This window comes from Arvicola amphibius, chromosome 9 (assembly GCF_903992535.2).
Source record: "Arvicola amphibius chromosome 9, mArvAmp1.2, whole genome shotgun sequence".
Classification (NCBI taxonomy): Eukaryota; Metazoa; Chordata; class Mammalia; order Rodentia; family Cricetidae; genus Arvicola; species Arvicola amphibius.
This window is the reverse complement of record NC_052055.2, coordinates 82,452,649-82,465,496: the sequence shown is the minus strand read 5'-3', so window position 1 is coordinate 82,465,496 and position 12,848 is coordinate 82,452,649. Positions and strand designations below refer to the sequence as shown.

At 38.7% G+C, this 12,848-nt stretch overlaps 1 protein-coding gene and 1 long non-coding RNA gene across 2 annotated transcripts in view; both read right to left on the bottom strand.

The window, feature by feature from the left end:
* Positions 1–12,848, bottom strand: part of Lmbrd1 (LMBR1 domain containing 1) — a 90,427-nt gene that overhangs the window by 3,153 nt on the left and 74,426 nt on the right. The window lies entirely within an intron of this gene.
* On the bottom strand, positions 267–12,344 carry LOC119822399. The gene is made up of 2 exons (XR_005286783.1): positions 2,588–12,344; positions 267–1,850 (listed from the first exon to the last, which is right to left on the bottom strand). It is a non-coding gene; the product is annotated as an uncharacterized LOC119822399 (long non-coding RNA).

Genomic DNA, 12,848 nt, shown 5'->3' with positions numbered 1-12,848 from the left:
TACTAAAAATTCAGATTGCTAAACAGAACATTTTCTAACTTTCTCAAACTAAGATCTGACAGGAGTCTAAGGATGTAAAAACAAGACCCTTGAGTACGTCTTCAAAACGAAGCATAGAAAAATATAGGCCACTGTGGTGAATGAGGGGCTAGGCTTATCCTCTCTGCTATGTGAACCATGGAGCCTGTGAATTGTAAAGATGGCTATCGTCCTTTCTTCCCAGGATCACTACACAGACTGAGAAATATAAAAAATCCTGCACGAAGTGACAGCTAATATTCTTCCTCGTTTTGTTAAATATAATGAAATTCATGATATAACAGGAAATATATAATGAAATAGCATGATGGCAATTCTCAGGAGTTGCAAATGGCTGTGCGGTACACAGGGTTATTCTTTGTGAGTCCCGCAGGAGTGAGGAACGATTCCTCTGGCGTGAGTGGCATCACTAGTTTGTACAGGCTCATTGCTTTTCTCTATGGAGAGCTGAACCTCAACGGGCCAAGCAAATTCAAAGGTGAACACTTCCGCAACAAGAGATACCGCTGGAAAGTAAAATCCCTTTAGATTAGTCAAGTCGAGTGTTTATAAATGAACAATATAAGCTGGAACTTAGGAAAAAAAATTAAGTTTTGTTTAAAACTGTAATGATCCCTCTTCATGGTCAACTAGACTGGATTTGGAATCTTCCAGGAGACAATCTCTGGATGTATCTGTGTGTTTGTTTCCAGAGAGAAGAGGAGGGGTAACTGAATGGGGGCATCAGGCTATAGAAGAAGAAAGAGGAGAGAGAGAGAGCTCCATTTACCCCAACCCCCCTTCCTGACTGAGGACAACATGTGACCAGCTGCCATACTTCTCCATCAAGATGGAAGGCAACTCTTCTTAAATCTAAGCCCCAGTAGATCCTCCTCCCCTTATACAGCCTTGCCATTGTAACAGAAACACAAGGAATATAAAATCACTGAAAAGCAAGGAGAGTATCTTCTCTGGCTAAGTATTACACGAGCCTTATGTACAAGCATAAGCCTATCCGGAAACTGTCACTCAAAACTCTCAACACGAATTCATATTAAACAAAGAAGTAGAAGTTCTATTCATTTCCACACTGAAGGACACTTAGGGAGTTAAAACTTGACTGAATTAGAAATCTCAGGGCCAGAAGAGGGATTACAGGGCAGCAGCTGAGCCGGCAGAAGCAAGTGCAAGTGAAATCAAATCATTCTTCCCCAGAGGCCTAGTAATCCACTCAGTGACATTTGAAACTGGCTTAGACCGGATTACTTGGCCTACCACCAAAACTGTATCTTAAATATTTTCCCAACCGCATTGTTTACGTGCTCTCCATCTTTAAAGGTGTGTCTTCGATGCAAGCTTTCTAAAACTAAAAATATTGTTAGAGTTTGGCTTTTTTGCTAAAAGATGAAGTTCCCTAAAAATCCATACACGAGCATGCGATAGCATTTGGTATCTTATGTACCTTCTCTATTTAGTTATTTACAGAGCGTGACATGTACTCTGAGAACAATGCTTGTAAATTAGCTCCTTGCTCATCTTTCATCCTAAGGGAGGATTCCTGACTGAACAAAGGGAGGGAGATCCTTGTTTCCCATCTGCCAGTGTCCAGCTGCTCCCGTGAATCACAGACATCCAGCGCATCTCTAGCTCTCTAAGTTTTCTGAGGAAATGAAAGTAAAACAACTTAACTTTCTTTACCTTTCAAAATCAATTTGAGGATGGAGCAAGGGCTCAGTGGGTAAAGCGTATCTGCTTAGGTGTGAGGACCTGAGTCTGGAGCCCCACACTCTGTATAGTGGGGGTTACAGCGTGCATTTGTAACTTCAGCACTCCTAGGGTCAGATGGAGGTAGCGATATGAGAATCCGGTGACACTCAGGCCAGGAGCCTGATCACACAGCTGAGCACAAGAGACCCTGTGTCAAATCTCAAACAAGGTGGACAGTGAAGGCCAGCAATGAGATTCTCTCTCTCTACACACATACACGGCAGAGGGGGAGAGGGAGAGAGACGAGATGACCACTGAGGGCTTGTGCTTTGAATTCAGAAGTATTCAGGAGACTGACTTGTTGTCGTGGAATATGGCATATAAAGTTTCAATAACACCAATGACTAACACGTCTTTTTCTTTCTGATGACAGAGCTGTAAGGGCACACGGCACATGAGTAAAACAGGAAGATCTCTAAGTCCCGTGTTTGCTACTGTCCTCCTTTGCTTCCTCCATCAGAGTAAACCAACAGCAAACGTACCATTGTGTGTCACACAAAGCAGGCTGGACCTGGTAATCTGAAGATTATACTTTTGTTTCTTTTTAGACAATTAGCTAAGACATTTCTAATGTATGGTGACTGCCACTGACATAGCTCTAAACACTTTTTATTTTAAATGTACTTTTAATAAGCAGTACTAACGTACTGCACAGCTAATAGCACTTCCAGGGGTTCTGGGTAAGAGCAAGCGCAATCTTAACTGAGTCATCATATTAAATCATCACCAAAAATTATCATAAATATTTAGAAACTATAATTATTTATCAAACGATTTTACTATCAAAAGTATAATTACTTACTAAATAGTTTAAACAAGGAAATTCCACATGTGAAGTATAGCCTGGAGCAGGGGAGGGAGGAGAGGACCCCGAAGGCAGGAGATGAACACACATGTAAAGCCCAGCAATGGGGATGCTGAGCAGGGTGGAGTGTGGTGGGGTAGGAAATCCTGGTTACACCACTGTGCTATCTTCAGGTATCTTTACAGCACACAAGAAACACACACAACTAAAATGACTTGAAAGACAATATAAAACCAGGTGAGTGAGATGGTAGGAAAACAAAAAAAGAAAATAAGCAATAAAAAGCAGAGTCGTACTAATTAACTTAAAGTTGAACAAATGCCACACAGCTAAATCAACATTTTGTTAAAACTCACTGGAAGAACTAGGTGTGTGTGTGGGGGGGGGGGGGGGGGGGAGGTGAACGCTGATCTGAAGAGGATGGAAAATCTGAAGGAAATAGTTTTATTACATTTTAAGGATATATGAATCACACCAGGTTAATAAAAATAGAACGTCAGGTATTCTATACAGAAGAGTGAAGTGTTATAGTGAGCATTTTAATAATAGAATTTTTAGAATATAATTTGTATTGGGAGCTGATTATATTTAAGAACTGGGGAGTGAAGGCAGGAGGGTCTGCCACATGGAGAATGTGAGGACAGCCTATGCTACTCGGGTGGAGGATGGAGCAGTTGTCTGAAACCTTTCCAAGGTGCCAAAATACATGCATTGCTCCTCTAAGAAAGAATGTTACCAATTTCATTTTTATCACCAGTTGGTCATATAAAACTTAGCCTACTACATTCACATAAACATAGGGTCTCATTAGAGCTGCTCACAGATAGCAAACAGGCCAATAGCTTTCTTTTGCTTTCTTTCTTATCTATAAGGCAATAAATACTATATTAAAAAGACACAAAAACTTCTGGTCATGAGAATAACCTAATGAGTTATTTTGTAATACCCAACTGCGGCTCTGAGAAGCTAATATGTTACACAATTAGTTATAATAAGATTGCATTATATTAAGTATAATAATAAGTCACACTATTAATTCTTTATCTATAAAGGAAGACCCCTAAACTACAAGTCGATCAGGCTCAGCAATAGCTTCAGTAAGTCCAAATAGGTTGTTAATGAGCATATTTTACATACTATCAAAAACAATGCAAAACTTACAGCAAATACGTTCTAATTAAGACTTAGGCTAACAGTGGCTACTCTTACAACCTCATTATTCTAGAGGCGGAAGCAAGATGACTGTGAGTTTGAGGCAGGCCAGCCTGGGTCACACAGAGAATCTAAGGCCACTCTGGGCTATGTAGCAAGGCTCTGTAAAACAAAAAAAAAAAAAATTAAAGTACCACACCCCCCCCATTAGCAACAACAAAAGCACACTTAAATGTGCATCACCCCTAGGGCTTTCTCATCTGTCATCATCTAGACTCCTCAGCAAAGCCCACTGCCTCTACATTTAAAATATACCTAGACTCTGACCACTTGTTAACACTGTCACTAGGACCATTAAGTGCTTCCTTGGAGTACTGCAAGCAACCTGTTAACTCGCCTTTGTTCCTGGCTCATCAGCTATTCAGGAGTCTAATAAGGACTAGACTATGGCACACAGGCAGTCAGGGTCTCTACCTGTTTCTGTGTTTATGGAACACAGCTAGACATCACTCTACGTGGGTTTGCTCTGAGGACACAAAGGCAAAGCCACAAAACCTAAAAGAACTCTTGGCCCTTTGCAGAAAGTCTGCCAGGTTCTGTCTATCTGAATCACAGCAGTTAGTGATCCCTTCTGAATGAACACAAGTCACATTCTACCATTCTGACCACAATTTTCTAAATATTTTCCTTTGAATATAAAAGGTGAAGACCTTAAAACTATCTGTTTGCTGTTCCTATCTTAGAATGCTCTTCCCCAGCTAGCTTTGCTCATTCCTCATCTCAACGTGCTTTTGAATGTTATCTTATCAGTAACAATTCCTTCGCATCATACCTAACATCTGATCCATCCCTCCTGAGGACCAGCACTGGTCTCCACGATTCTCACACTCTATTTACTTATATACTTGGTCCCACATTCTATTTATAGGGAGCTGGCTGGGACAAGAAGACCAACTGTTCACTATGAGACCCAGCACTGACAAGACTGAGTGGTAACATCATGTATCTGTTAAATGAAAATGCACAGGAATGCTAAATGACCAGAACTAAATTACCATGTGGGACACTCAAAAGTAAACCACTTAAGATTGTAGTGCTCAGCATCCTGAAGATGAAATGATGCTGTCTTCCACACACACTCTCTAGTTGCATCACACACATTATTTACTGTTGTATCCTTCAAGTAAATTATCACAAGTCCATTGGGGTTGACTTATTTTCACCTGATAGACTAAACCTGACTATTTTATTTAATACTCTAATCACCACCTCTAAATATGTAGACTATAGGACAAAAGGACCACATATCCTTTACAAAGCAACAAGAACAACAAAACAATGCCTTATATCCTTGAGTCCAAAGGACTGGGTGATTTTAAATTTCCTGAAGAGGATCATCTTGCTATAAAAGTTCAAGAAGCTAAAATGTGTTATCTCTGCTTACTATGGGGCAGGAAGGGTTAATCTGATAGTTCACATTCAAACCTGGCCTTCAAATCAGAGCAGAAGGCGTCTCTCCCATTCTCATCTCACATTATATTGGTGAACTACTCTGGGCAAAGAGCACATGGAGACATTACTGAATCTGCCATAACAAAGCATCACTACAGCATTTCTGCCAAAGCTTTTAGGTTCTAGAGAAACCTACAAACTCTACAAAGCCCTATTAAATGGACATTGTTTAAAATAACCGTTAATAGCAAATGCCAAGTATCAACTAGTGTAGCAACTTTTCGAATTACATTTGCTTTTAAAAGAAGTAGGTATGCAAATGTTTAAAATCTTAAAAGATTTTATTTTTTTAATTTTTAAATCACACAAATCAACAAGACAATGACATTGCCTAAGCAGTATTGCTTAGGTGCTGAGATTTCAAAATAAAATTCCCTGAAACTTTAGATATTCAAGAATGCCTAAGTATTTAATGTTTGGTGAAAAGACAGTAAAAGAAATTTAATAATACAGACTTCAGATATTGTTTTCTGCTGTCCACTTTTCAATAAATGCAAAAGAGCATTCTTTCCTAAAATAACTCCTATCTGGCAAGTGTTTCACTGATTTTACCCTTAAAAATGCTCACTAGTGTTTCCTTTTCCTTTAATTTTAAGTAACAGCAGGTATTTGGCTTTAGAGGTACAAAGTAAATATTCAACTCCAGATGAGGTAAAACTAGAATTTCTTACTTTGCTTATGTGTAAAAGTACTGACAAGACATGTTTTTAAATATGTCTGTACTCTTCCACCTACCATTACATGGTGCTTGTATTCTATGTGAAGGCATGTAAACCACAGTTCTGCATTGCATGTCCTGTTGTTTTAAGCGCTCTCCTGATGGAGAAAGCTGCAGTTGTTTTTGCTGCTGTGATGTTTCTTAGCTAACGCTGATGGAACCTGGAAACTCGTTATTGGAAAAGAAGTAAAATATGAACACCACTAAGACTTCCTTCAGATGTAAGTAGCTTAGTGGACAGACGAGGAGTAAGACCACTCTGCCAACCCATGACCAGGGAACAGCACAGAGCAGGTAAGTGGAAGAAAGCAGGGAAGGGGTTCAGTCCTAGGTTTGAGGTGAAGCTCTCTGAGGATGACAGAATGAGTATGCCCATAGGCTAGGAGCCAATTACAAACTAAGAACAGAAACCTGAGACTTTGATTTTGCCCCTTTAATTACTTAGCATGTTTAGCTTTTATACACTGTTAACAGTCAAATTCCAAGCACCTCTAAAAATCCTTACTAGTCAAGTGAAGCTTGAATTTATTAGAGTGACTGCAAAACAAGGGAACAAGAAAATTTAAAAAATGAAAGAAGACAAAGTTTTAGAGGTTGAGGTAGGCGAGATCATTTCATTCACGGTCTTTCAAGATGGAAAACTGGTAGCATTGCTGTAAGCTTCTGACCAAATAGTACTAGACGGGAAAAGTCTTGAACTAAGTCCTACTGTACAATTAATCTTGACAAACAAGCTATTTCACTTGTTTAAGGTGGGAATAGTATCTCCTAGAACAAGAAGAGAAACATGATGTGTTGTAGCAAGAATTATTTAACACAGCATAGTGAAGCAATCTTGCATTACTTAAACTATCATGAACTACTTTGATTAGAAAAGGAATCTCAGGGGGCTGGAGAGATGGTTTGGCAGTAGGAGCACTGGCTTCCTTTGCAGAGGATTGGGGTTCAATTCCCAGCACCTATATAGCAGCTCAAAACATCTGTAATGTCAGTTCTAGGCAACCCAATGCTCTCTTCTGACCTCTGCAGGCACAAGGCACATACGTGGTACATAGACATACATGTAGGCAAAACATCCATACACATAATAAAGGAAAAGGAACACAAACAAAAAACTTACCTGTTACTACTCAGAACTTTCAAAATAAAAGTTTTGTATTAGAAAATATAAGAATGGTTTTATTACAAAAATATGTGATAAATTTGTAAAGTATTAAAATGTTTATTAAAGTTGGATTATTATTACCAAATATGAAACACCATGTCTGTATTTAAATTTGAGTCACTGAAAAATTTAAAAAGTCTTCAGTGTTTTCAAGAACTATGCAGAGAAGATGTTTAATCTCTGAAATTTTAAATATGTTCTATGCAGATCTAAACTTCTCAGCACATCTGTGAAAGGTGCAATTCCTGCAATCTGGGTCTAAGAATGATTCATTTTACATCACTGCATATGTCTATAAATAAGACAAAGGTCATTTCATGGTAAACAGAAAGAGATGGAAAAAGGAAAGAGATGTTTGAAGGCAAGGAGGTTTGAAAAGACCATAGAGAAGGCTGTTAAGTTAGAAGCTTACATAAAAATACATGTATTACTTGTGAGTGAGTGAGTGTGTGTGTGTGTGTGTGTGTGTGTGTGTGTGTGTGTTTATGTGTGTGTGTACAGGCAGACAGAGAGACAGACAGAGATATAGTTTAAATGGAGGAATGCCACATGGGGCATAATCTCACCAATATCCATGATCTAGTAAAAGCCCCAGGGCAAGGCATGGGAAATTTCCCTGAATTTGTAGGTAAGACCCTGTTGCTGAAGATATCACTTTGGACACAGGACTTGGAGAATCGAACTGGAGCTGACCTTGGAAGCCGCTTCCTAGAGGACTCACGGTATCAGAAGTTACTCTGCAGGCTGCCATGGGGAGAAAGTAAGCAAGTCCTACCTGTAAACAGCAGCTGTAAACAACGGCTGGACTGGCAATATATTCTTAAGTTGCAATAGTGGCCCCTTTATTATATGGGTAACCAGTACCTATCTAGCTAGACTTAAGGCCTGCTCAGTAAGAGAAAATTCGTCCCTGGTACTGTGACCTTAACAGCTACTGGTGGCTGGAGAAGTCATAGACATCAGAGAAAAAAATACTACTGTCACCTTTCCTTAACCAGTAAAATTTCCTACTGTATTCTAAATACTTATCCTTACACTGGCAGGTAAGGGTAGCTCTCATTCCTCAACTTGTGAAAATTCAGAGAGTAAGTAGCCATGGAGCAGCTAGCCCCACCTGGAACATCTATAAAGCAACCCTTACTCCTGAGGGAAAACTGTGGGGGAGGAGGAATAAAGATCTAAACGCCAGATAGCCAAGATACCTGCTGCTAGATAGTGTCCTCTAGACACGACAGGCAAACTGCACATATGAAATCTCAGCAATACGGCTGTCTAAATAAGACCTGCATAATAAGGCAACTTGGACTGCTATGACAGCAAAGCTGGGGGAAGTTTCACCCCTAGATGAAGAGCTATGGGCAATCAGTGGCTGCTGAGAAAGGGAGAGACAGTCTTTTCCAGGGATGAGCTCCGACAGGTTACCCAATCCCAAGCAGTCAGCCCTAAGACATGTACATACAAGCAACACTAAATAAACCTAGTAGATTGTAGATTTACATGTGTTTGTGTGTATGTATGCATATACACATATATATGTAACAATAATTAAGGAAGAAATAGATTTGAGAGGCAGTGTGAGGGACACAAAAGGAGCTGGAAGGAAAAAAGGGAATAGATGATATATAAAAATTTTTCTGTATGAATTTTTCAAAAACCTAAATAAAAATACATACCAGAAAAAGAACTATAAGACAAAATATTTCACTAAAGATTTAAAAATTAAGAGCAAATGAGAAAGATTTAACTTATTTTCACAAGGAATTAATCCTTTTATTTGAATTGCTCAGGGCATGTTCAGGTACTCACCAACATGTATACTCATTAAAGCCTGTTATTTTGTGGGACAAAATACACTGTGTTAAACTGCTGGGTATACTATTTAAACTTAAGAATTCAAGAAAGAGAATAAGTGTATATTTAAATGTCAAGACCTAAATAAATAATGTGAAATTAGATTAAAAAACAACAGTGAGTAATTAAACCCAAAATGATACTCAGAAATGCTAAGTTTTGTAGTTCCAATCTTGGTCTATCCTTGGGACATTCTTTAAAACAGCAGCCCTTTAGGATTTAGACTGGCTTTTCTTGTTTTCCTTAATAAGAAATATTAGACTTGCTTGTCTAGTATTTCAGCTTTGGTGTTGTTGATTATTTGTTTTTGTTTTTCTGAGACAGGGTCTTATTCCTTGGCTGTCCTGGAAATCACTATCTAGACCAGCCTGGTCACAAACTCACAGAGATCTGCCTGCCTCTATCTTCCAAGTGCTTTAATTATAGTACAGGCATCAAACCCAGAAAATTTATCATTTATAGGACATGTTTTATTCTGTGTATTTTCCACCTGTCCACTTAAGCATATCCCCTTTATGTCCTTACTTTTGTAACAATTTTTCCTCTTGCCTTTTATGACACCAGCCTTCTGAAGCCCAGGGCTAATTCCTGCTGTTTGCCCTTCAGTGTGGCTGGGTCTGAAATAATCCACTGATTCATGTTACCCAGTGCCATCAGGCCGTCATTTCATGAGGTGTGCAAAGCACATGTGCTCCTCAGTGATGCTGATTCTGACTGCCTGATGTAGATTTAATCCAGTTCCTCGGATATCCTGTTATTTTTTTCTTCTTTACAACTTACTCAATGTTGCTTTCATCTTAGGATTTCTACCCTGAGTTTAATTTCTGTCACTTCTGTTATATTTATCTCTAAATATTTTATTAGGCTCATTTGAAAATCTGATAGGGATTTATTTATTCATTTTTAGCTTGGTGCCTGCTGGTATTTTAAGCTTAACTCTTTCCCTCTAGTTAGCCACTCTATAGTGTTGTTGATAATTCCAACATTAAATCTGTGCAGGTCTTTCTCTATACTCACTTTCCTGGAACCTCTCATTAAGACTCTCTCCTGGTGATTCCAGATTGCATCAAGTTGACAGCTAAGACCAACACACACACACACATGCACACACACATACATGCACACACACACACAGAGACAGAGAGATAGACAGAGAGATAGACAGAGAGAGAGTTAAGAATACATTCATTTTTGCAAAAAACCTCGGTAAGAACTGATTAAATAGTGAGCTTCTAAGTGTCTTTTAGTATGAGTCTGTATTAAATATTAGATTTACAAACAATTATTAAGAGTACTTCAAAGCTATATAAAGATAGGGAATTTCCTTCATTTTAGAATTTCTCTCCTTAATTCTCTAGTACTGTAGTTTAGTATATTCTATAAAAGCTGTATTATTCAAGGCTCAAGGTTTTCTAATCACTAAGAAGCATCTACACCACTGACCACTACACAGGGTGTATCATTTTCTTGGGTAGTAAAATGCTAGTTTTGTCTCCTCTCTCATTTTCCAGCCTGTGTCTTCTCTAATGACCTAGGTTTGCCTGTAAGTTTCTGCCAGTCTCCGTATACTGTCTGTGACTTCCATTACAACATTGCTTGGAATGAGCTTTCCATTTTATTTAGAAAATGATAACAAAACTGTTTTTAAAATTTAAAGGACATATGATGTAATACTGTTAAATATCCTCTTTCTCTTAAACAAAACAGAAAAATACTAAATGTAGAGGCAAAAACAAGACTTGGAACCTGGCTCCTCAGATTAAGGCTGAAGGCTCACCCTGTCAGCCCAGCTCTTCAGGCTTCTCTCTCAGAATCCAGGCTGCATCTCCCTGCCACAAGAAGGAGGCGACTGCTCAGGTGCCATTTCTAGATGTTTCCTTCATACTAGTATGACTTGTACTTTTAGAACTGTTTATAATTTATGTGGTTCTTTATGGCTTTCTTCCTATTTTTATGATTTCCATGCCAAAAAAATATATAGGTGGGGATAAACTCCCTAGCCCTAACCTATGCAGTTAGTACCTTAGATAAACGGTTTCAGGTCACCTTTCTGCTGGCAGAGAAAATGACTGGCAAACATTTTATCTATGCAGTCTGGATTTCGAATTATCCCTGGATGGTAGGCTTATTTACTGTAAAACTTAGTGGCCAACTCTCTGTACAGTAAGACCAGTGCACAGCTTCTCTCCTAACTGCTCTGAACATTAGTATTCCCCAAGCAAATATTTCCCATTTGGCTATGTAATAATTCATCAAGTTGGGATGGTATATCAATGTATATTTTAGTATTTGAATGTATAACCCTACATATTATTTGATTTCTTTTAAGGCTCTACCCTATTATGTGAGCAAATACACTAAAACAGAATGAACACAAAAATGAAGTCTGCTTTACAGAGAAGATTACATGTTCTGCTACTCTAATAACCAAATAAGACAATGAATTTACTTCAAGAAAGCGTCAAATAATGGAATGAGATTTTGTGTTTAGGGATCTCTAATGTTAACACCTGGGAACACAATATTCTCCAACCCTGAACTTCTAACTTGCTTTCTTAAATTCAACCCTCAAGGTCACATGCTCCCCAAACAACCTAATTACTGTTTGGAATCAATCATGTCAGTTCTGTTGACCGATTCAAGAAAAGCACAGATTGGTAACTTCTTCTCTTTCCCCATACATACTTATCTCGATCATTAGCTTATTTTCAGACAAAGTCTTCTGAGCCTTTTTATGAACTATCAGAAACTACTGTCACTTTCTTTCATTGTTTACTTTACAGCCCAATAAATCCTGGTGGGTGGTTTGAATTTACACTTCATGGAGAACTGAGATGATCAAGTATTTCTGGTACTTCCAGCTAACCCTCAGATCATGATAGGACAGTACCCGGTTTTATAATCTAGAAACAGTGGTACCCACAGTCTTTCTGCAGTGTTCTGTCTTGAATGTCTTTAGTGTCGTGTCCTCCAGAACTAGGTGACCCACAACTTTCTGTTTTCCTACTAATTCTATCCCATTAACTCCTAAAGCCTCTGGTGATCTTGATAAACAAAACCCTTCATTCTGTATGCATGCCTTTTCTAGTCTTTAATCTGTCTCTCCCAGTCTCTACTGTGCATTTCAGAAATGACTTAGGCAAATATCTTCCTTTCTTCATATTCCTGTTTACTCTCAGCTGGTTTTATGACCATCATCAAAATTTTTTCCTGTTTTGCATACCTCGCTGTATCCACTTTTGATGTGGGACTCCCCTCTGTAAACTGTGAATATATTTTATTACCATTGGTTAATAAAGAAACTGTTTTGACCTGTGATAGGGCAGAACAGAACTAGGTGGGAGAAACTAAATTGAATGCTGGGAGAAAAAAGGTGAAGTCAGGAGATGCCATGTAGCCGCCAGAGGGGAAAGACGCGAGCTGCCAGTTGGAAACTTGCTGGTAGGCCACGAGCCTCATGGTAAAATATAAAATAATGGAAATGGGTTAATTCTTGATGTAAGAGCTAGATAGCAATACACTTAAGCTATTGGCCAAACAGTATGGCAAATAATATAGTTTCTGAGTGATATTTTGGGTCTAAGCAGCCCAGAATGAATGAGCAGCATCCGCCAACGCATTTTATCTGCTCTCCTTTGGAAAATACGTTTTTGAATTCCAGGCTCCGTTCTGTTGTCACCCCCTCCCTTCAGTTTGGTTCTTAGCATGCATGTCCAAATGCCTCCAGTGACCTCAACACCCCTCACCCCTCTCTCTAGTCTTAACAATGTCTTTCATCTTGCACTTTACAGTTTATTCAAGTTTTTCCATCTGCCTTGGATCATTCTAGAATTCTTCCTTCCGTAATTTACTTCCATGCT